Source organism: Prionailurus viverrinus, chromosome A1 (genome assembly GCF_022837055.1).
Source record: "Prionailurus viverrinus isolate Anna chromosome A1, UM_Priviv_1.0, whole genome shotgun sequence".
NCBI classification, from domain to species: domain Eukaryota; kingdom Metazoa; phylum Chordata; class Mammalia; order Carnivora; family Felidae; genus Prionailurus; species Prionailurus viverrinus.
The window spans coordinates 20,922,807-20,944,641 of record NC_062561.1 but is presented as its reverse complement, the minus strand read 5'-3'; positions in this window follow the sequence as shown (position 1 = coordinate 20,944,641).

Genomic DNA, 21,835 nt, shown 5'->3' with positions numbered 1-21,835 from the left:
TTCTGTGCCTCCCCCTCTCTCTGCCCCTCCTCCACTCACACTCTGTCTCTCTCTCTCTCTCTGCCCCTCCCCCACTCGCTCGTGCGCGCGCTCTCTCTCTCTCTCTCTCAAAAATAAACATTAAAAAAATTTTTTTAAAAACAAATGTGTATTCTGCTGTGATTGGGAAAAGTCTTCCAAAAATGTCAATCATGTCAAATTTTTAGTGTTGCTCAAGTCCTCCATGTGCTTACCAATTTTTAGTCTTGTTTTTCTATTAGTAAGAGAGCAGTGTTGAAATTTGTAACTAGAGTCATCATTTTGTCCATTTTTCCTTTCAGTTCTGTTAGTTTTTGACTCATATATACTGAAATTCTTTTATTGGGTGCACATACATTTGGGATTGTAATGACTTCATGGTGAATCAACTCTTTTGTCATTTTGTTGTTGTTATTGTTGTCATTTGTTATTACTTGGCTTTTGCCTAAAGAATATCCTTTTACATTTTTTTTTTGTAATGTACGTCTACTGTTCATGAATTTTCTGAACTTTTTGGTCTCAAAAGTTCTTACTTCACCCTCATTTTGAAAGCTATTTTTAATTGCACATTGCATTATGGGACTTAAGGATTTTTAAAATCATTTTAAAAACATAATTCCATTGTCTTCTGGCTTGCATACTTTCTTGTGAGAATTTGTATATTTGTTCCTCTGTGTATAAGGTCTTGTTTCTTTGGCTGCATTTAAGATATTCTCTTTATCAGTGATTTTTAACAATTTTATTATTATATGACTCTGTGTTTGTGGGAGTGTGTGTGTGTGTGTGTGTGTGTGTGTGTGTGTGTGTTTATTATGCTTGGGATTTATTGTGTTTCTTCAGTCAGTAGGTTTAGAGCTTTAGTAAAATTTTGAAAAAATCAGCCATTATTACTCTCCTTTTTTTCTAAGACTGTAATTACATAAATATTAGACTTCTTGATATCACCCTAGAGGACACTACGGTAATTTTATTTTCGCCTCATATCTCTTAGTGTTTTGTATTGTATAAATTCTATTATAATGCTTTCAAGTTTACTTACCTTTTCTTTTGCAGTGTCTAAGCTGGTGTTCAACTCATTCGGTAAACTTTTCATTTCAAATTTCACATATATTTTTTATCTCTAACCATTTCCTTAGGTTCATTTAAATAGCTTCCTTTTCTCTCCTTATTCTGTTCATGTTTTCCTGTAAATATTTGCACATAATCATAATAGTTGCTTTAGGATTCTTATCTACTAGTTCCATCGTCTTTGTTATCTCTGGGTTGATATCAATTCACAGATTTCTCTCCTGATTATCTGTCACATTTCCTACCTTTTGGCATGTTTACTAATTTTTTATTGAATGTTGAACATTGTGGTGCATATTGAGTGGATTTTGTTGTCCTCCTCTAGAGAGTGTTGAGCTTTGTTTTAGCACGCACTTAAAGCTGCTGCAGATCAATGTGCTTCTGTTGAAATCTGTTTTTAAACTTTGCTTAGGCAGATATTGAGTAAACTGTAAAATTGTCTTCTATTATTTTTAAGTTAATTTTGATTTTCCAGCCCTCTTATTTTCTCTGTTCTCTTTCTTCAACTGTTATTAGAAAAATGCTGAAACTTTAAATCTTCTCTTCATGCTCTAAACCTTTATTTCATACTTTCCATGACATTTTTGTTTACATTAAGTTCTGGGAGATTTCCTTAGCTTAATGTGAGGTTACTAATTTGCTGTTCATCAGTACTTATTTTGCTATTCAGCTAATCTTTTGAGTTTGCTTCAAAGATTGTACATTTTTCATTTTAAGATCTCTAACTAGTTATTTTACATAATAGCTTTTTCTTATACCATAGGTATGATATCTTCTCTTATTCCTTTGAGGATATTATTACCCTTTTGTAAAAATTTTTTATTTATTCTATTAACTGTGTATCCTCAAATGTTAGCTCTTTTTTTGTTGGGTTTGGTACTTTTCTCCAGGTGTTGGTTGATTCTGGGCTTATACTTCTTTCAAATTGCCTTATTATTTTTATACAGATGCTGTTATATATTGTAGTTACTTTGAGTTATTGTAGGAGAGAGGTAAATTGTTCAGCTGGGCAGTACGTGACGGTAGCTCATCTTCTGGGTGAGTAGGGTTATATCTTACTCCAAAATATAGCTAAACTTCTGTGGAACTTCCCTATCTTTTGGACCTACACATTCATACTTCTTAGAAGCAAGTCAGCCACTTATCTTGTCCCAAATTAGGGATGAATGAGTACATAGAGAAAACCACTGTCCTGAATGCTTCAGGTGTAGTAATCAGCTAACTCATTCTCTAAACTCTACCTTTCACACACATCACTTCTGCGTTTGGAGTGTCCTATATACACTTTCAACTTAGGCAAAGTGTTCTCATGTATCATTACATAGTGGTGTTTACTTCATTAATGTTTTGTTTCTATCTATCTATCTATCTATCTATCTATCTATCTATCTATCTATCTATCAGTAAAGGGCTTCTGAACACGTTTATTCTACCGACCAAATTTTCTTGTGTTCTAGAGTGGTTATTAAGATTTTTAAAAATTTTTTTTCTATCATTTCACGATAAATACTTGAATCTCTCCTGTGGTATATCTTCATATTTATTTGGTTAATTTTCTGTTTTCGTAGTAAATCTTGCCATAATTTAATATCCCATGTTGTTGATTTCAAATAACCAACTTCTATAGTTGTTAATTTATTTTCTGCTTTTGATTTTACTGATTTATTTGTTTGCTTAATTTTTTAATTTTCACTCTATTTCATTTAATAAAAATTGAAATGATTACTTTGCCTTATATTTCTGTTTTGGCTGTATCTCACAAGTTTAGTTTATAAACTTATTTCTTAAATTATCTTCTGAATTATTTGTTATGATAGTTTGACTCTTAAGTCAAAGAGAAAACGGGAAGGCTTTGTAATTTCTAATTACTAAGGTTTTAAAAAGCTTTTGTTTTTCTTTCTGGAAGTCTCAGCAAATATCTTGTCATATATCATTAATTCAGATTATGTTTGTGCTCATCTATGTATCAAGTTATGTACTCATATTTGTGCTAATTATTATGCTCAGGGTGGTGATAAATGAGGCAATCTGGCCTTAAATAAAACAGGTGACTAATAATGGGGGACAAGTGGTTCCCCAAAGACTATAGACTAGAGTGTTGCCTGAATGGGGAAAAAGAGGAATGGATTCTAGATGGCAACCAAAAATACCCACTAGAGTAGACATCCATTTTCCTTCCTTATTTTATTATGAACGTCATAATGAAAAGTTAATGGCTGCTGCATTATCTTTGCAAACCCTACTAATGACATAGAAACCAAGAACAAAATCACAATCTTATGTTTGCCTTTTAACTCAGTTTTAAAACTCAGTTTTTCCTTGTACTGTCCATTTGAAATAGTTAAGATTTATATCACTGTTCTTATGCTTCAGAATTGGTAACTGAGGCTTATAAAAATAGAATAACTTCTCTGTTGCTCTGCACTTAGTTTCCTTGGACTAGACAAGGCAGCACACTTTCCAGCTGCAAATTCAACCAAACACCATATGTCTTCTTCACCTATACTCCAACAAGTTTTTCTCATTTTAAAATTGCCATATAATTTTTGGTGCCAATTACCCTATTTTGAATTGCTACCAAAAAACCCTATCATTTTCACTTATGATTACTTTTTTCTTAGGGGTAAATTACATATAGTCTTAACCTCATAATTCTGGTTAGGCTGATGTCAGTAAATAATATGATGTCCTTTTTAATACCATATTTGAAAGTTCTCTTGCATTGTTTATAGATTTCATTTTGTGTTTTTCTCTATTTTTAGGTTAAGTGATTTAAAATTTTATTATCTTTTTAACCAGGTTATAAAGATTGTATTCATGTTTACTAAAACAGTGCTTTCTGCAATTTCACAATCTGGTAACAGTATTCATTCTTTAAAATTATGACTCCCTAGAGGTCCACTATGAAGTGGGGGCAAGGATTTTTTTTAGTTGAAACTTTCAAGCAAGTTACATGCTTGATTTTTTTTACTTTGATGTTACAGTGATAAGGAAATTTTTCATTAGGGAATAGACGCTTTAACTCTGTTCTTTGGCCTTAATTTCATTTCCTGAGGTTGGATACATTGTTATATATAGTAGTTGGAATTTATACTGTGGAGTAGCTTGAGAAACTGTGTTTTGCAGTTGGCATAAAAGTACAAACCATTCTTACAAACAAAAAATCATGGTTTGATGCTCATGTTTTAGTCTAACACCATGACCATAATTATTTAGCTTTCTATTTAAAGGGTCCTTAGCCTAATGAAAACAAATCTTGGAAATAGTTTTTTTTTATTATACAAGTCCAGATATTTTTCTTCTCAGAAATATCAGAATGTATTTCATTTTATCTGGCTCATAAGATTGATGTTTGGAATGTCACAAACTTATAAAAACTGTAATGTAGAGTTGTTTCATACTCTATATTTTTATTTTATTAGAAGAGATGTATATTTCTTCAGCTTTATATGTATGAAAAGAGCAACATTGTATAGTAGAAAGATCACTGGCTTTGGGTTTAGAAGATTCTAGCTCTCGCATGGGCTCTAGCATGATGTAGCTGTGAAATATTTGGTTGGACACTTGATTCTCTGAGCTTGTTTTCCCGTGTATTTATGGGAATAATAATATCTGCCTGACCTTAAAGAACAATTGAGAGAATCACATGAGATAGTACACACGCAAGATGCTTTGGGAACTGCCAAAAGCAATGCCAAGTGGTGACTGTGTTAGCTTTGTGTATACATCCGTGCTTCAGGCCCAAGTGTAAGCAAAGCTCCACCAGGCCGTTTAAGAAGGGGGAAGGGAAAGAATTCGTGAAAGATAGGCCCCTTTCCTTAAAGAAATTCTTTTCATCTGATGTCTAATTTGGGTAGGTTGAGACATGCCCTATTTTTATACTGTGGAGAATAGCATCATCGTGGCTACATCATGTTCATTTTCTGGATTTTCACTTTTGTTTCCATAGAGTGTGATATTTTAGATTCCCAAATGCTTACTCATGATTCTGACTTTCTTTCAAATAGTAGTGCATCTTCTTTATATTTTAATTGTAATTGTTGCAAATACAACACAATTTCTTATGCTGATTTTTTTAAGCATTTAAAATACTTTTCCTTCTCTGATTTTATTTTTGTATGTGTGATTAATGCCAATAAGTGTATCAATTATTTCAGTCAAATGTCATCATTCAGAAGATTCATTCAGATTAATTATCTTAATAACTTTGTTGTGGGGATGGGTTATGTGGCACTTAGGCACAGGTAAGCAGTGGGTACTGATAATACTAAGTCAAATAAGGTAGTCTTCGGGCAACTTTATATGCAAATCAGGAAAATGGAGGCTCACACAGCTCGAATAGAATGTGATAAGAGCTAACTGTAGTGATATAAAGAATAGAGTGCTCTAGCTTGGATTGGACATCAATGTATTTTTTTTTTAATTTGGTAACCAAAAGAAGGATGAACACACCTAACATTTTAACACATCAATAATTCTTCTATTTATCTAGAGAAGAGTTTATGAATTGGCAGCTGTAGGCAGGATTTGGCTTGCATACATTTTTGTTTTGGCTCACAGCATATTTTAAAACTTTGAGCCAACATGTAAACATTGTATTTTATACAAACATCCACATTTCCCAGTTTGTTTTGAAAAAATTTATAGATTTGCCAACATCAGTTCTGCTTTTGTACATGACAGTCATTTGGAGATGAACGGAACCTACCTGCCCTAAAGGCCAAGTGCTTTCAAGTTGACTATTGGCTGTGCTACTTCACACACCCTTCTGCTTGTCATTTCTTTTTTCTTTTTAAAGCTTATGTATTTGGGGGGGGGGGAGGGGCAGAGAGAGGGAAAGAGAATTTCAAGCAGGCTCTGCAGTGTCCGTGTAGACCCTGACATGGGGCTCAAACTCAGGAACGGTGAGATCATGACCTGAGCCAAAGTCGAGTCAAAGATGCTTAACTGACTGAGCCATTCAAGTTGTCATTTCTGAAACACCCAGGTCGGTTCTTACCTCAGAACCTCTGCATCTACTGAACTGTAGTCTGGAAACCTTTTTTTTTTTTTTAATCATTTTAATTCCAATGTAGTTAACATAGAGTATTATAATAATTTCAGGTGTATAATATAGTGATTCAGCAGTTCCATATAATACTCAATACTCATCAAGATAAGTGTGCTCTTAAATTGCTTTATGTGTTTCACTTGTTCCCCACCCTACCCAGCCATCTTCCCTCAGTAACAACCTGTGTGTTCTCTATAGTTAAGAGTCTGTTTCTTGATTGGTGTTTCTCTTTTTTCCCTTTTCTTCATTTGCTTTGTTTCTTAAATTCCACATGAGTGAAATCATATTGTATTTGTCTTTCTTAGTGGATTATTTCACTTAGCATTATACTCTCTAGCGCCATCCATGTTGTTGCAAATGGCAAGATTTGATTATTTTCTATGGCTGAATAATATATATATATATATATATATATATATATATATATATACACCCAAACTTCTTCATCTATTGATGGACACTTGGGCTGCTTCCATAGTTTGGTTATTGTAAATAATGCTGCAGTAGGGAAACCTTTGTGGCTCAGTTGGTTAAGCATCCAACTCTTGATTTTGATTTTGGCTCAGGTCATGATCTTGCAGTCATGAGATCAAGCCCCATATTGGGCTCCATGCTGAGCAAGGAGCGTATTTGGGATTCACTCTCTCTCTCTCTCTCTCTCTCTCTCTCTCTCTCTCTACCTTGCCCCTCTCTCTCAATAAATATATAAATAAATAAACATTAAAAAAAATAATGCTGCAATAAACAAAGGGATGCATGTATCCATTTAAACTAGTGTCTTCATATTCTTTGGGTAAATACCCAGTAGTGTAATTCCTGGATCTTAGGGTAGTTCTATTTTTAATTTTTTGAAGAACCTATGTACTGTTTTCCACAGTAGTTGCACCAGTTTGCATTCCAACCAACAGTGCACAAGGGTTCCTTTTCCTCCACATCCTCACCAACACTTGCTTCTTGAGTTTTTGATTTTAGCCATTCTGACAGGTGTGAGGTGGTATTTCATTGGGGTTTTGATTGCATTTCTCTGATAATGAGTGATGTTGATCATCTTTTCATGTGTCTTTTGGCATTCTGTATTTCTTCTTTGAGTAAATATCTGTTCATATATTCCACCTATTTTTTTAAGTTTATTTATCTTGAGAGAGACAGAGAGTGTGTGGGTGGGGGAGGAGCAGAGGCAGAGAGGGAGAATCTCAAGCACTGACAGTGCAGAGCCTAATGCAGGGCTCGAATTCACAAAACTATGAGGTCATGACCTGAGCCAAAATCAAGAGTCAGATGCTTAACCAACTGAGCCACCAGATACCCCTTCCACCATTTTTTAAATTGGGTTCTTTGGAGATTTTTTGGTGTTCTGGTATATAAGTTATTTATATTTTGGATACTAACCATTTATCAGATATGTCATTTGTGAGTGTCTTCTCCCATTCAGAAGGTTGCCTTTTGGTTTTGTTGGTTATCTGCTGTGTCGAAACTTTGATTTTGATGTAGACCCATAAGTTTATTTTTGCTTCTGTTTCCCTTGCCTCAGGAGACATATCTAGAAGGATGTTGCCACAACCAATGTCAGAGAAATTACTGCTGTATTTTCTTCTAGGACTTTTATGGTTTCAGGTCTCAAATTTAGGTCATCAATACATTTTGAATTTATTTTTGTGTAAGGAAGTTGTCCAATTTCATTCTTTTGCATGTAGCTATCCAGTTTCCCTGGTATCATTTGTTCAAGACAGTGTCTTTTTCCCATTGCATATTCTTTCCTCCTTTGTCAAAGATTAGTTGACCATATAATTGTGGGTATATTTCTGGTTTTCTATCCTGTTATTGGTCTATGTGTCTATTTTTGTGCCAGTATCATACTGTTTCGATTACTACATCTTTGTAATATAACCTGATGTCCGGAACTGTGATATGCCCAGTTTTGTTTTTCCTTTTTGAGATTGTTTTGGCTATTTTGGGTCTTTTGTGGTTCTCTACAAATTTCAGTATTGTTTGTTCTAGTTCTGGGAAAAATGTTGTTGGTATTTTGATAGGGATTGCATTAAATATGTAGATTATTTTGGGTATTAGAGGCATTTTAACAATATTTATTCTTCCAGTCATGACCATGGAATATCTTTCCAGTTCTTTGTGTCATCTTCAATGTCTTTCATCAGTGTTTTATACTTTTCAGAGCATAGGTCTTTCACCTCTTTGGTTAAGTTTATTCCTAGGTATCTAATAATTTTTGGTGCAATTGTAAATGGGATTTTTTTTCTTAATTTCTCTTTCTGTTGCTTCAATATCAGTATATAGAAATGCAACAGATTTCTGGGGCACCTGGGTGGCGCAGTCGGTTAAGCGTCGGACTTCAGCCAGGTCACGATCTCACGGTCTGTGAGTTCGAGCCCCGCGTCAGGCTCTGGACTGATGGCTCAGAGACTGGAGCCTGTTTCTGATTCTGTGTCTCCCTCTCTCTCTGCCCCTCCCCCGTTCATGCTCTGTCTCTCTCTGTCCCAAAAATAAATAAACGTTGAAAAAAAAAATTAAAAAAAAAAAAAAAGAAATGCAACAGATTTCTGTATGCAGTAAAACTTTGGTTTGTGAGCATAATTCGTTCTGGAAACATGTTTATAATCCAAAGCACTTGTATATCAAAGTGAACTTCCCCATAATAAATAATGGGAACTCAGACGGCTTATTCCACAACCCAAAAATATTCATATGAAAATGATTATAATACTGTAGTATAATGCAAAATAAAAAATAAAATACAAATTACAAAGAAAAATAAATAAATTAACTTGCACTTCCCTTTGAAAGCCTTCGTGGCTGGTGTGAGGGAGACAAGAGACAGGAGGATTACTGTGTAGGACAACTTCCTCTATCACTAACACAATCACTGCTATCTATTGGAGCAATGGAATATTTCTTTTTGTGCACCTTTCACAAGGAATCTATCCAATGTCACTTGCTTTTGGCTACTTTTGAGAATTTTGTGGAAATATGACATTTCATTGATGATCACACACAGTCCCGCAGTGAAAGAGAGAGAGAAGAACCTTTGGCTCAGCTGTGATTCTGTGACGTTTGGCATCACCTACTACTTGTATTGCAAGACATCGCTCGCTCATCAAGTTAAAATTTATTAGAAATGTTTGCTTTTCTTGCAGAACACTCGCAAAACAAGTTACTCACAATCCAAGATTTTACTGTGTTGATTTGTATCCTATGACCTTTCTGAATTCATTTTTCAGTTCTAGAGTGTTTTGGTGAAATCTTTAGGGTTTTCTCTATATAATATGTCATCTACAAATAGTGAAAGTTTTACTTTTTCCTTACCAACTTGGATCCCATTTATTTCTTTTTGTTCTCTTATTGCTGTGGCTAGAACTTCCAGTACTATGTTGAAAAAAAAGTGGTGAGAGTGGACACCTTTGTCTTGTTCCTGACTTTACGGGAAAAGCTCTCAGTTCTTCACCATTGAGTACAATGTTAGCTGTGGCTTTTTATATAAGGTTTTTATTGTGTTAAGGTATGTTCCCTCTAACCCTACTTTATTGAGGGTTTTTATCATGAATGGATGTTGTACTTTGTCAAATGCTTTTTCTGTATCTATTGAAATGATCATATAGTTTTTACCCTTCCTCTTATTGATGTGATGTATCACGTTGATTTGTGAATATTGTATCACCCATGCATCCTGGGAATAAATGATACTTGATCGTGGTGAATGATTTTTATAATGTATTGTTGGATTTGGTTTGCTAATACTTTGTTGAGGATTTTTGCATCCATGCCCATCAGAGATATTGGCTTGTGATTCTTTTTTGGTGGTATCTTTATCTGGTTTTGGCATCAGGGTAATGTTGGCCTCATAGAATGAATTTGGAAGTTTTCCTTCCTTTTCTATTTCTTTGGAATATTTGAAAAGAATAGGTATTAACTCTTCTATACATATTTGGTAGAATTCACCTATGAAGCTGTCTGGTCCTGGACTTTTGTTCGTTGGGAGTTGATTACTGACTAAATTTAATTGCTAGTAATGATCTATTGAAATTTTCTATTTCTTCCTGCATCAGTTTTGGTGGGTTATATGTTCTAAGAATGTATCCATTCCTGCTAAGTTGTCCAGTTTGTTGGCATATAATTTTTCATAACATCCTCTGACAATTGTTTGTATTTCTGGGGTGTTGGGTTTTTTTCTTCTTCCATTTGTTATCTTGTTTATTTAAGTCCTATCTTTCTCTTTTCCTCTCTCTCTGTCTTTCTCTCTCTCTCTGTCTCTCTGTTTTTGTGTTTGTTTTTGGTTTTTTTTTGATGAGTCTGGCTAGAGGTTTATCAGTTTTATGGATTTTTTAAAAAGTTTTTTATTATTTATTTATTTTGAGAGAGAGAAAGCATGAGCAGGGGAGGGGGAGAGACAGAGAGAGAGACAGAGAGAGAGACAGAGAGACAGAGAGGATCCTAAGCAGGCTCTGTGCTGTCAGCACAGAGCTCAATGGCACAACTCACAAACCATAAGATCATGACCATATCACAAACCATATCAAACTCACAAACCATAAGATCATGACCTGAGGCAAAATCAAGAGTCAGATGCTTAACTGACTGAGCCACCAGGTGTGCTTTGTTGATTTTTTTCAAAGAAACAGCTCCTAGTTTCATTGATCTGTTCTATTTTTTTTTTTTTAGGTTATATATCATTTATTTCTGCCCTAATCTTTAGTATTTGCTTCCTTCTGATGCTTTGTGATTTTCTTTGTTTTCCTTTTTCTAGCTCCTTTAGATATAAGGTTAGATTGTTTGCAAGATTTTTCTTGCTTTTTGATGTAGACTTGTATTAGATTGTTTATTTGCAAGATTTTTCTTGCTTTTTGATGTAGACTTGTATTACAGTAAACTTTCTTAGAACCACTTTTGCTGCATCCCAAAGATTTTGGACGACTATGTTTTCATTTGCATTTGTTTCCTTGTAATATTGTATTTCTTCTTTGATTTCTTGGTTGACCCACTCATTGTTTAGTAGCATGTTACTTAACCTGAATGTATTTGTGCTCTTTCCAGATTTTTTTCTTGTGTTTTATTTCTAGTTTCATAGCGTGGTGGTCAGAAAAGTTGCATGGTATGACTTAGATCTTTTTGAAATTGTTGATACTTATTTTGTGGACCAATATGGGATCTATTCTAGAGAAGATTCCATGTATGCTTGAAAAGAATGTGTGTTCTGCTGTTTTAGGGTGGAATGTCCTGAATATATTTGTTAAATCCATCTGGTCCAGTGTGTCATTCAAATCCACTGTTTCCTTGTTGATTTTCCGTTTGGATGATTTGTCCATTGATGTACACGGGGTGTTAAAGTCCCCTACTGTTGTTGCATTATGATCAATTAGTTCATTTATGTTTGCGATGAACCCACGTTGGGTTCATAAATATTTACATGTGTTACATCTTCTTGTTGGATCGTTCCCTTTATGATTATGTAGTGTCCTTCTATGTGTATTGTTACAGACTTTGTTGTAAAGTCTGTTTTGTCCAATGTAAGTATTGCTACTCTGACTTTCTTTTGACATCCTTTTGCACAATACGTGTTTATTCATCTCCTCACTTTCAATCTGCATGTGTCTTTAGGTCTGAAATGAGTCTCTTCCAGGCTGCATATAGATGGGTCTTGTTTTTTTTATCCATTTCATCACCATGTGTCTTGATTGGAGCATTTAGTCCATTTACATTCAAGATAATTATTGATAGATATGTATTTGTTGCCACTTGGTATGTGTTTTGTGGTTGTTTTTGTAGTTTTTCTCTGATCCTTTCTTCTCTTGCTCTCTTTCATGGTCTGCTGGCTTTCTTTGGTGATACACTTGGATTGCTTTCTCTTTATTGTTTGCAAGTCTATGACTGGTTTTTGAGTTTTGATTTAGGATTGTATATAACATCTTCAGCATATAGCAGTTTATATGAAGTTGATGGTTGCTTAAGATTGAACCCATTCTTACTCCTCTCTCCCCCACGTTTTAGGCATATATTGTCATATTTTTACATCCTTTTAGTTTGTGAATCCCTTGACTGATTTTTGCAGATACACTGATTTTTACTCCTCTTGTGTTTCCTATATTTTATACTCTCACTTTCCTTTCTACTCGTAGAGTGCCCTTTAATATTTCTTGTAGGGTTGGTTCAGTGGTCATGACCTTTGGCTTTGTTTGTCTAAGAAAGTCTTTATCTCTTCTTCTCTGTATGATTGCCTTATTGGATAGAGTATTCTTGGCTGCAAATTTTTCCCTTTCAGCACTTTGATTATATCATGCCACTCTCTTCTGGCCTGTAAAGTTTCTGCTGAAAACTCCACTGATAGCTTTATGGCGTTTCCCTTTTATATAACTGTCTTCTTTTCTCTTGCTACGTTGAAAATTCTTTATCACTACTTTTTGCCATTTTGATTACTATGTGTGGGCTTCCCTGGATTGTTATTTTGTTGGGGGATATCTGTGCCTCCTGGATCTGCATATCTGTTTCCTTCCCCAGATTTAGGAAGTTTTCAGCTGTTATTTCTTCAAATAAATTTTCTTCCCCCTTTCCTCTCCTTCTTTTGGCATCCTTATAATGCAGATGTTATTATGCTTGATGGAGTCACTGACTTCTAAGTTACACCCATTTTGCAGAATTTTATTTTCTCTCATGGGCTCAGGGGGATTAATTTCCATTACCCTGTCTTTCACGTTCCTAATTTGCTTCTCTACTTCCTCTAGCCTCTATTTATTCCAACTAGAGAATTTTTAAATCTTATTTTTTGTGTTCTTCATCTCTGGTTCTTTTTATCTCTTTGTTAAGAGTCTCACTAATGTCCTCCTCTCTTTTCTCAAGTTCAGTTACAGTATCTTTGTGATCACTACTTTTAATTCTCTAGCAGGCATATAATTTATATCAGTGTTACTTTCGTCTGTTGCCGTGATTTTGTCCTCTTCTTTCATTTGGGACGTATCCCTCTCTTCATTTTGTCAAATTCTCTGTGTCTGTTTTGTGTGTTAGGAAAGTCAGCTACATCTCCTGCTCTTGAAAGTAATGACCTTATGAAGAAGAGGTCCTGTGGTGCCCTGCAGGGCAGTGTCCTCCGTTCCCCAGAACCTGGTGTCTCAGGGGGTGTCTTCTATGTGTGTTGTATGCGCCCTACTGTTTTCGCTTAGCTGCTTTTTCCTTCCATCCAGTCATCCTGTTTCCCTGTTGTGGGCAGTATTTGGTGGGGTGCGGCATGCAAGTTAAGAAGGTGTGTGCATACCAGCCTGTTTGTGAAATGAGACTACCGTTGCAGGTGCAGGGACTGGGGCTGCGTGGGTGGAGCATGAAATTTTAACAAGGTGCGCCCTGGGCTTCCACAGACCTGCTGCCACTGCCACCACCGCTATGACCAAGGTCCCACAAGGTGCGCTAGTCAGGAGATGCGGCGTTGGAAGGTTTGTGCTGGTCTTCTGGGGGAGGAGACTCACAGAGCTGGGACTTAGGCAAGTTTGACTGGGGAGAGTGGATGGGCCAAAGCATGGAGGGTGGGGTCTGGGGGAGTTGGTTAAGCAAGTTAGGTGGTGAATGTAGGTGCCATGCTGGTTCCTGCAGGTGGCCATGTGTTTATACTGAGGGGTAGGAGGGGGAAATGATACCTACCAGCTCCTTTGTTCCTGGAAGGGTCTTCCTGTGATCTCTTTTCCCTCCTAGACATGCTCTGAGATGAGTAAATAGCTCTCCCTCTATATGTCCCAGAAGTTTTTCAAACTACAGCTTCTACAGTGTATGTCTATGGGCTGTTTGTCGTGCTGTCTCTTTAAGGGCAGAACTCAGTTTCCTTCACCCTTGGCGCTCCCCAGAACTAAGTAGCTGATTTTTAAAATTCCAGGCGTTAAGTCCCTGTGGCTATAAGAACTCACAAAATTCAGCCCCTCTCTTTCAAAGCCAAATTTTATGGGGATTCACCTTCCCTCCATGGACTCCCAGTGTGACAGTCTGTTTCTCACTCTTCTTCATGTCTGTGGCTCCCCTCCACCACCTGCCCCCACCACCTCCAGCAGTCACGGTTCCTCTCTCTTCCCACTGCATCTTCCCCCTTCCTGCCCTCTACAGTGTGGCATCTTCTCCACCTGTAGTTGTGGAGTTTATTCTGCCAGTCTTCAGGTTGTTTTCTGGGGTATTTCTGTGGATGTGAGTCTTATCAGGATGTATTCATGAGACGAGGTGAGCTGAGGGTCCTCTAATTCCACCATCTTCCCAACCTCCTCCTCTAGTCTGGAAACTTCTTCCTCTGTGTACCTGTTGGCTCAGTCTCACAATTCACTGAAGCCTGTGGTTAAAGGTCATCTCATAATAGAGGTTCTTCCTGACCTTCCTCCCCGAAAGGACACACTCATTTCATCCCTTTATGGTCCTTTACTATTCTTTGTGGCACTTACTGCCATGTGAAACATTACGTATTCTCCATGTGTTTGCTTATTTATTATATATGCCCCCGTGATGGGCCATATGCTTCATGAGAGCAGGATCCTTGTCTGTTTTGTTCACCATGGTTTCTCTACCACCCACCACGGTGCCTGGCACAGAACAGCACTCAATAAATATGTGTTGAAGAAAGCTGTTCCTGTGGTTTCTGAGCGTGCTAGGGATGGGGATCAGGGTAAATGGGCCTCTGGCATGCCCTGCCTCCTCAAACCAAAACCAAAATGTAATATAATTTGAATATTCAAATGTTATCTGAAATTTTGCATGTATGACTTGTATATATTGTACATTACACTTAAAGTAAATATAAAGTTTTAAATCTGCATGATGTATCCTGGCCATGAGAAGCTGTTCTCGGGGTCTGATTACCTGAACATTGGATAAAGAACCCTGATGGGCTATGATCTCTACAAGTTCAAGAAGCCGTGGCATGCACATGATTCAGGACGTACAGTTCAATTGGATCAGCTGAAATTCTGCGTTTTGTGGTTTTTCCGTTAACACCTGACAATATAGTTCCCCTGCTAGTATATTGTGCACTTTTATTTCACGTCATACTGAAACCACAAAGTTATGGGTGTGGGGAAGAAGAGGTAGAAAATAACACATCTCCTGGCTTTTCGTTTCTGAATTCTAATACTTCCTGTAGCGCTCTGCATTGGAAGTAAAATTTTGTCAAGAGTATTAGGGGAAATAATTGAAGAAACTTTTGACAGGAGAGCTGAGAAGAAAATGGGAGAGGCAACATTTTGAGTCCAGTTAAATTTTACCACAATGTAAAAATAAGCTCCCATAAGCCCCTTGTCCTCACTGTGCCCCAAGCAAATGACACAGACATGGAAAGATTTATGTAATTCAGTGGGTTTCACACTGTTAGGAAGAAATATTGGAGAGAGGGCGTGTCACTGGGAAACCCTGACTGTGAATTTGGCTTTTCACCAGCCTGACCTGTGGGGTGTGTGTGTGTGTGTGTGTGTGTGTGTGTGTGTGTGTGTGTACATTCACACACATGCAAGTGTATTCCAGAAACAATTAAGAGATATTTCATTTTGTTCCCTCGCAGCTCTGCCTCATTCCCATTTGTTACCACTTCTTCTTTCTTCTTTTCTTACAACTCAAAGCAAAAGCATAATCTCACTGTCCACGATTTCTTCTCCATCTATAACTTAATGGCTTCCCAGCTGTGCTATTTTCTGTTTTATAGTAAATAATTGTAAGGCATTTTCATTTATCCAGAAAATTTTTAGTGAGTGCCCACTAGTTCCAAGCACTAGCAAAACAACCCATAAAGCCTTTTGAACACTTTCTATGATCTGAGTAAGCTCTCAGAGAACTTTTAAAGATACCAGTCGAAAGATCCATCCAAGAAATATGTTGAGAAAAAGTAAACAAATGATGTTCCTTTCTCTTGCAAAAGATAGACACTTAATCCTGGTGTTCGGTGGAAAACTTTACTGTAAGATGTGTAGGGAGGTTCCGTATGCCAATGGTTCTCTATCAAAATAACTACAAATTCTAACACTCGAGAAGAATGTCTCAGAAGAAGCCAGGACCAGATGTTTCATGACATATGCATAAACAGCACACAGGAACATGCTTATGTATTTTATTATCCTTTTTTCATCGGGCTGAAATGCCTAACCCAGAGATACAGGGAAGGTTATGCCAACATTGTATAGAAAATTCTCAGCCTCGCTTCATGCCTAAAGATAGAAATATAAACACTGTTTCAGAGACTAGCTGAGTCGGTGGCCCCCTGGGTATGAAGGGTGTCTTTTTTTAGGGACGTTTTAATCAGCAAATTATTGAGATGACATCATGTATTGTTGTTAGCTGAATTCTGTGGTAGAAAGTGGGTAGGAAGAAGCCATAGTACTTTGGAAAATTAATGGCATTCACTATTTCCCAGATTCTTTGAAACCAAGATTAGAGCAGCAGTTCCAGAAGCAGGAATACTTGTTTTTTTGGAAGAGATTTCTTTGCCTCTCCATTAGTTCCAAGAGTGGACTCTGTTGGTGTATTTCATGAGAGTTGTGAATGTGGAAGTTATAAAATGCGTTGATAGGTTGTGCTACCCATTTGGGCTGTTGGAAAAGTTCCTGGGAGCACAGGGTTAGGTGGCCCTTTCTACCCATGCAATTGAGGCTCTGGACAACTGGAATGGTTGGGGAAAGGGAAGTTCGGACATTTGATTTTCTGATGAACTTCACTAAGAGGAAAACTTATTTATTCCCATACTTGGAGTTGAAAATATTTCTGAGAAGTCTGCTTACCCTTATCAGTAAATACTATTTAGAAGCTGTAATGGAACCTTTGCTCATGTTTGAAAATCTTGCATCATTGGACATTATAAATTCCCTGCACTTGTACAGTGGAGATCATTAACTGTGGCCTAAATATATAGCACAGGACTGTCCATCGGTGGTGAATTTTGGACTAAATCCCTCATAAAGGCTTATATGCTGCCTTTTTGAGAGCTAATACTTAAGATTCTGGGTAGCTGTATGTGCCTATTCTGCGGACGCTCAGCCACAAGCATTTTGAGAAGAAAGATGGAGAATTCATTTGTAAAAGCTACATAATGATTGACAAGGGAATGAATAAAACCCCAAGCCTAAAGATTAACAACTCAAAACAATCCCATCCTGTAAGTGAATAAGGTGAGACCGGGAGAAGTGAGGTAAATCATTCAGAGCAAAGCCACAGAACAGGTTAAAAGGAAAGAGAGGCCAGGCCTCTGTCTCCCAGGAGAGTCTTTCTACCATACCCGACCGCCTGCACAGTCCAGTAGGGTCTCATCAGCAGACTTGGGACAAAGGGGATCTCCTGCCAGTTGGGAACCTGGTCACTCCTTTGGGTAAGCCCTTTTGCTCATAGCTATCATTTATTTGACCCCCCCTACTGTGACCATACTCTCTTCCAGGTTCTTCTTTCATCCTCACAGCAACACCATGAGGTAGTATGATCATTGTGCTCACTATACAGATGGGCAAATTGAGTTCCAGCCCCATTCAGGAACTTGCTCAAGGATGTACGGGTAGAAAGAGACCGAGCTGGGATCCAAATCTTGGTCGGTGGGGTTTGAACATATCTTCCCTCTACAACCTGGTGTGTCCTTCACTGTTGCTCCTGGTGGGGGTGGGGGGGTGGTGCCCTGTTAAACATCTCCTTCCCCGGCCCCCGAGATCACTGCCGTGCTTGGCCAGATTCCTGGCACCTGTGATCTTGGAGCCAGCTGCAGCTAGACTTTGCAGGCCTCAGAGGCGGGGCTGGGTGGGCACGCCCCTCCCAACCGTGTGAATGAGTGTTTGATTTGCCTTAGCTCACCATTGGGTGGAGTCCACTTTGGGCAGAACACTTAGTGGCTGAATAAACACTCAGAGCATCTTGGAAAGGCTGCATGGACTGGTGGTTTGACACCAATCTGGACTGCTTGGAGAGGCGCCACTGAGAGCCAGCTTCGACCACTGGTGCGCTATTGAGAGACCTTGTCTTCTTAGCCTCTCACTGTCCTAGTTTCCTTGGAGGTCAACTGAGGACAAACAAATCCTGTTATTTCTGCTGAGTTTGTCTTCTCCAGGCTGAGGACAGAGACAGGAGACGCCTCTGAAATGCTGGACAAAATAAACTAAAGGCAGCCAAAATGGAAGAGGCTGCTTCACAACCTCATACCTGGGAGAATGATAGGGATGCACAACGCTGGGCACAGATTAAAGAAACACTTTGTTTTCTATTCTCAGAAGCCCTTGGAACTGGCCCATTAGCGGAATTGTTTCCTTTTATCACCTCAAAGACTGGAATAGAGGCTTTTGGAGTTGATGCTGTGGGTCCATTACCTGGCTCTGACTTGGATCTCACAAAGGTTTAATTCAGTTAAGCCATGACCACGAGCCCGAGATAAGTGCAGGACAGTGGGAGCTGGCAGGTGATTGTGAATGCTGCTGCATGGACGTTGGAGACACGTGGGCAGAGTGTTCCCAATGTGCCAAGACAGCCTGTTACACGGAGGACGTTGGGGATGCTCTGCTGTGAATTACTCACTCTAAAGCTGGAGTGTGAACATCAGGGACTGTTTTGTAGTATTTTTTCATTAGTCCGTAGAAAGATCTAATCTATACACATATGAAAACTCACAGGAGATCCAAAAACTAACCTAGAAAAATGTCTTTCATAAAGTGAGTGTTCTTGAGTGTATAAAATCAGTTTTTCTTTGTCTGATTGAATGAGGCATTTGGCGATTGAAGATAATCAAGTGCCAGTATGTCTTCAAAGAAGATGAAAGAAGAGCAAGAGACAAAGAAGATAAGACCATCTATGATTGGCATATAGAAATCCATTTCAGCTTTTTGCATTGTTGGTGAGAATGCAAGCTGGTACAGCCACTCTGGAAAACAGTACGGAGGTTCCTCAAAAAACGAAAAATACAACTATGCTACGACCCAGCAATTGCACTACTAGGCATTTATCCACAGGATACAGGTGTGCTGTTTTGAAGGGACACATGCACCCCCATGTTTATAGAAGCACTATAGACAATAGCCAAAGTATGGAAAGAGCCCAAATGTCCATTGGTGGAATGGATAAAGAAGATGTGGTACACACACACACACACACACACACACACACACACACATACACACACACACTGGGGTATTACTCGGCAATCAAAAAGAATGAAATCTTGCCATTTGCAACTACGTGGATGGAACTGGAAGGTATTATGCTAAGTGAAATTAGTCAGAGAAAGACAAAACTCATATGACTTCACTCACATGAGGACTTTAGGAGACAAAACAGATGAACATAAGGGAAGGGAAACAAAAAGGATATAAAAACAGGGAGGGGGACAAAACAGAAGAGACTCATAAATATGGAGAACAAACTGAGGGTTACTGGAGGGGTTGTGGGAGGGAGGATGGGCTAAATGGGTAAGGGGCCCTAAGGAATCTACTCCTGAAATCATTGTTGCAGTATATGCTAACTAATTTGGATGTAAACTTTTAAAAATAAAAAATAAAATTTAAAAAAATCCATTTCTGCTAAAAATATTCCAAAGGAGAGCCATCTCTGGAGCTTGAGACCTGCATCATTGACTTTTAAAATACTTTCCCTTTCTATTCCCTGTTGATCTCTATCCAAATAAAATAATCACACTCAAGTAAATTATTTCTCACACTGTGTCTCACAGAGCACACTGCAATTACTGTGGAGCTGAAAAATTACTGACAGACATAAGGGACGTGCTGCTCTAAGTTGCCTGGAAAGGTGTCTAAACAGTCCAGCGACTTTATGTGATTAATGAGCATGCAAGAGTCAACAGTAGAGGCGGGAGTTCTGAGTTCAATTTCTTTTCCTTGATGCTAATGAGCAAGGAATGGAGACTAGCTTAGATTTAGGACGTTAAATTAGGATCTGGGTAATTTAGAATGATGATAATGTAGCCCTGAATAAGAGTTGTGCCCCTTCTTCATCTATGTGCCAATTTAGCCCCCCCTCCTTTTTTTTATTGAGTGACTATTTGGTGGGAATAACGAAAAATAGCACTAAAATAAATGCTGAAGATTTTTCAGAAAATAAAAAAAAAACAACAGATATCTAAGGGGACAGCAGTGACCTCCTTCTCGTCTTTCAAGGGCTCAGCTTAAATAACTATAAATTACAACTCTCCTTGCCAACAGAACTTCCTTGACTTGTATAAGATGTTAGTTCCTGCTCTTATAAAATTTCATAGCTCCCTGGATTTTTCTTTGCAATATTAATCGCAACTGTAATTCTACAGTCTCTTGTGTTTTTGTTTAGTATCTTTCTTGATATCATGAAGGCAGGGGTGGTGTCTATCGTCTTTACCTACATATTTCCAACTCCTATTGGGCACAAAGTAGAAACTTAATAAAAATGTAGAACGAGTGAGTGAATGAATAAATGAATGAATAGCTCTTTCATAATGGCTACTAAATTTGTTGTTAGAACTGCATTCTTTGTACGTTAAGTTTGTTGGAAGCATTCAGAGAGATACTGGTCTGATGAATTCAGTTATCTTTCAAAAGCTAGAAATTTCTTTAGACGGGCTGCTGAAACTAAGGATATGTTTTTCTGAAGTAAATTCTCAGTTTCCAGTGCCTATTTATAGCTATAAGTTGACACAGAGCTACTGACACAGAACAACTCAGTTATATTGGGTTTATATTTTTGAAGGGGAATTACCATGTCAAAATGATATTGCTCATCTCTCACTTGTCGACAAGCTTCATCATTTCCTCATAATCAAGATTTGTGAACATCCTATTGGGAAGGGTTATCAGAGTCATGGAAACCAAATAATGATGGTCATTGAGCCTCTCTTATGGGCCATGACTAAAAAGCCTTCACTGCAGTTCAAGGGTTAGGTCATTTCCATGGCCCTGGCTGCTTGTAAGCAAAGCTATTGGTTCTTAATGTGGATACCAGACCTATACAAGTGAAAAGTTTTCTTGGAATCTTTTGGACTTTTTTCCCCTACTGATTTAGGGGAAATTTCCAAAATAAATATCAAAGAGCCATAAGTCAACAAAGAAGAAAGTCATAAATTGATAAAGGGAAGAAAAATGTGATTTCCCTCCCTGCTCTCTTTCAGGACATTGAAAACAAGGTTTTGAAGGCAAGTTGTTAAAATCAGGTGTGGGTGCAAACTTGGACCTTCCATATCTGGTCTGAGTCTAGGTCTGTGTTTTCTCAAAAAGCATTTCGAACTCCATGGAACCAATGTAGGCAAGAGGAAAATGCTTAGGACTGCACAAAGTGGAAGCATTTGCCTTGTGTCGCCTCACACGGTGCTACTGTGGAGGGCAATGTTCATTCCATGTAGACTCCAGTGAAGTGTCTTTCCACACCAGAGATGACAGCAGAATGTTACTGTGAAAAAAAGTCAGTATTTTCACTTCTGTTTCTATCTGGTTGACTTTAAAATGCCAGTTGTCCAGATAGAAAGTTGTTCTTGCACTCTCCCGTGGTGGAGGGGTGCAGGTTCCTTCCACGCAGCACTGAAATGCCTTGTGGTTGATGTAATGGAGCGAGGTTTGGTACAGTAGACTGGCCCAGGGACTAGGCCCATGTCCTTCTTTTGGTTTTGACACTACTTCATCTCAGGCTTCCTTGTTTCTGAGTTTGAGTATCATCTGGGTAAGCCTTAGTTTACTTATCTGGGAAATGGGTGGACTGAATAGATCATCACGTCTGATCTGTGGAAGTCTTACATTGTGT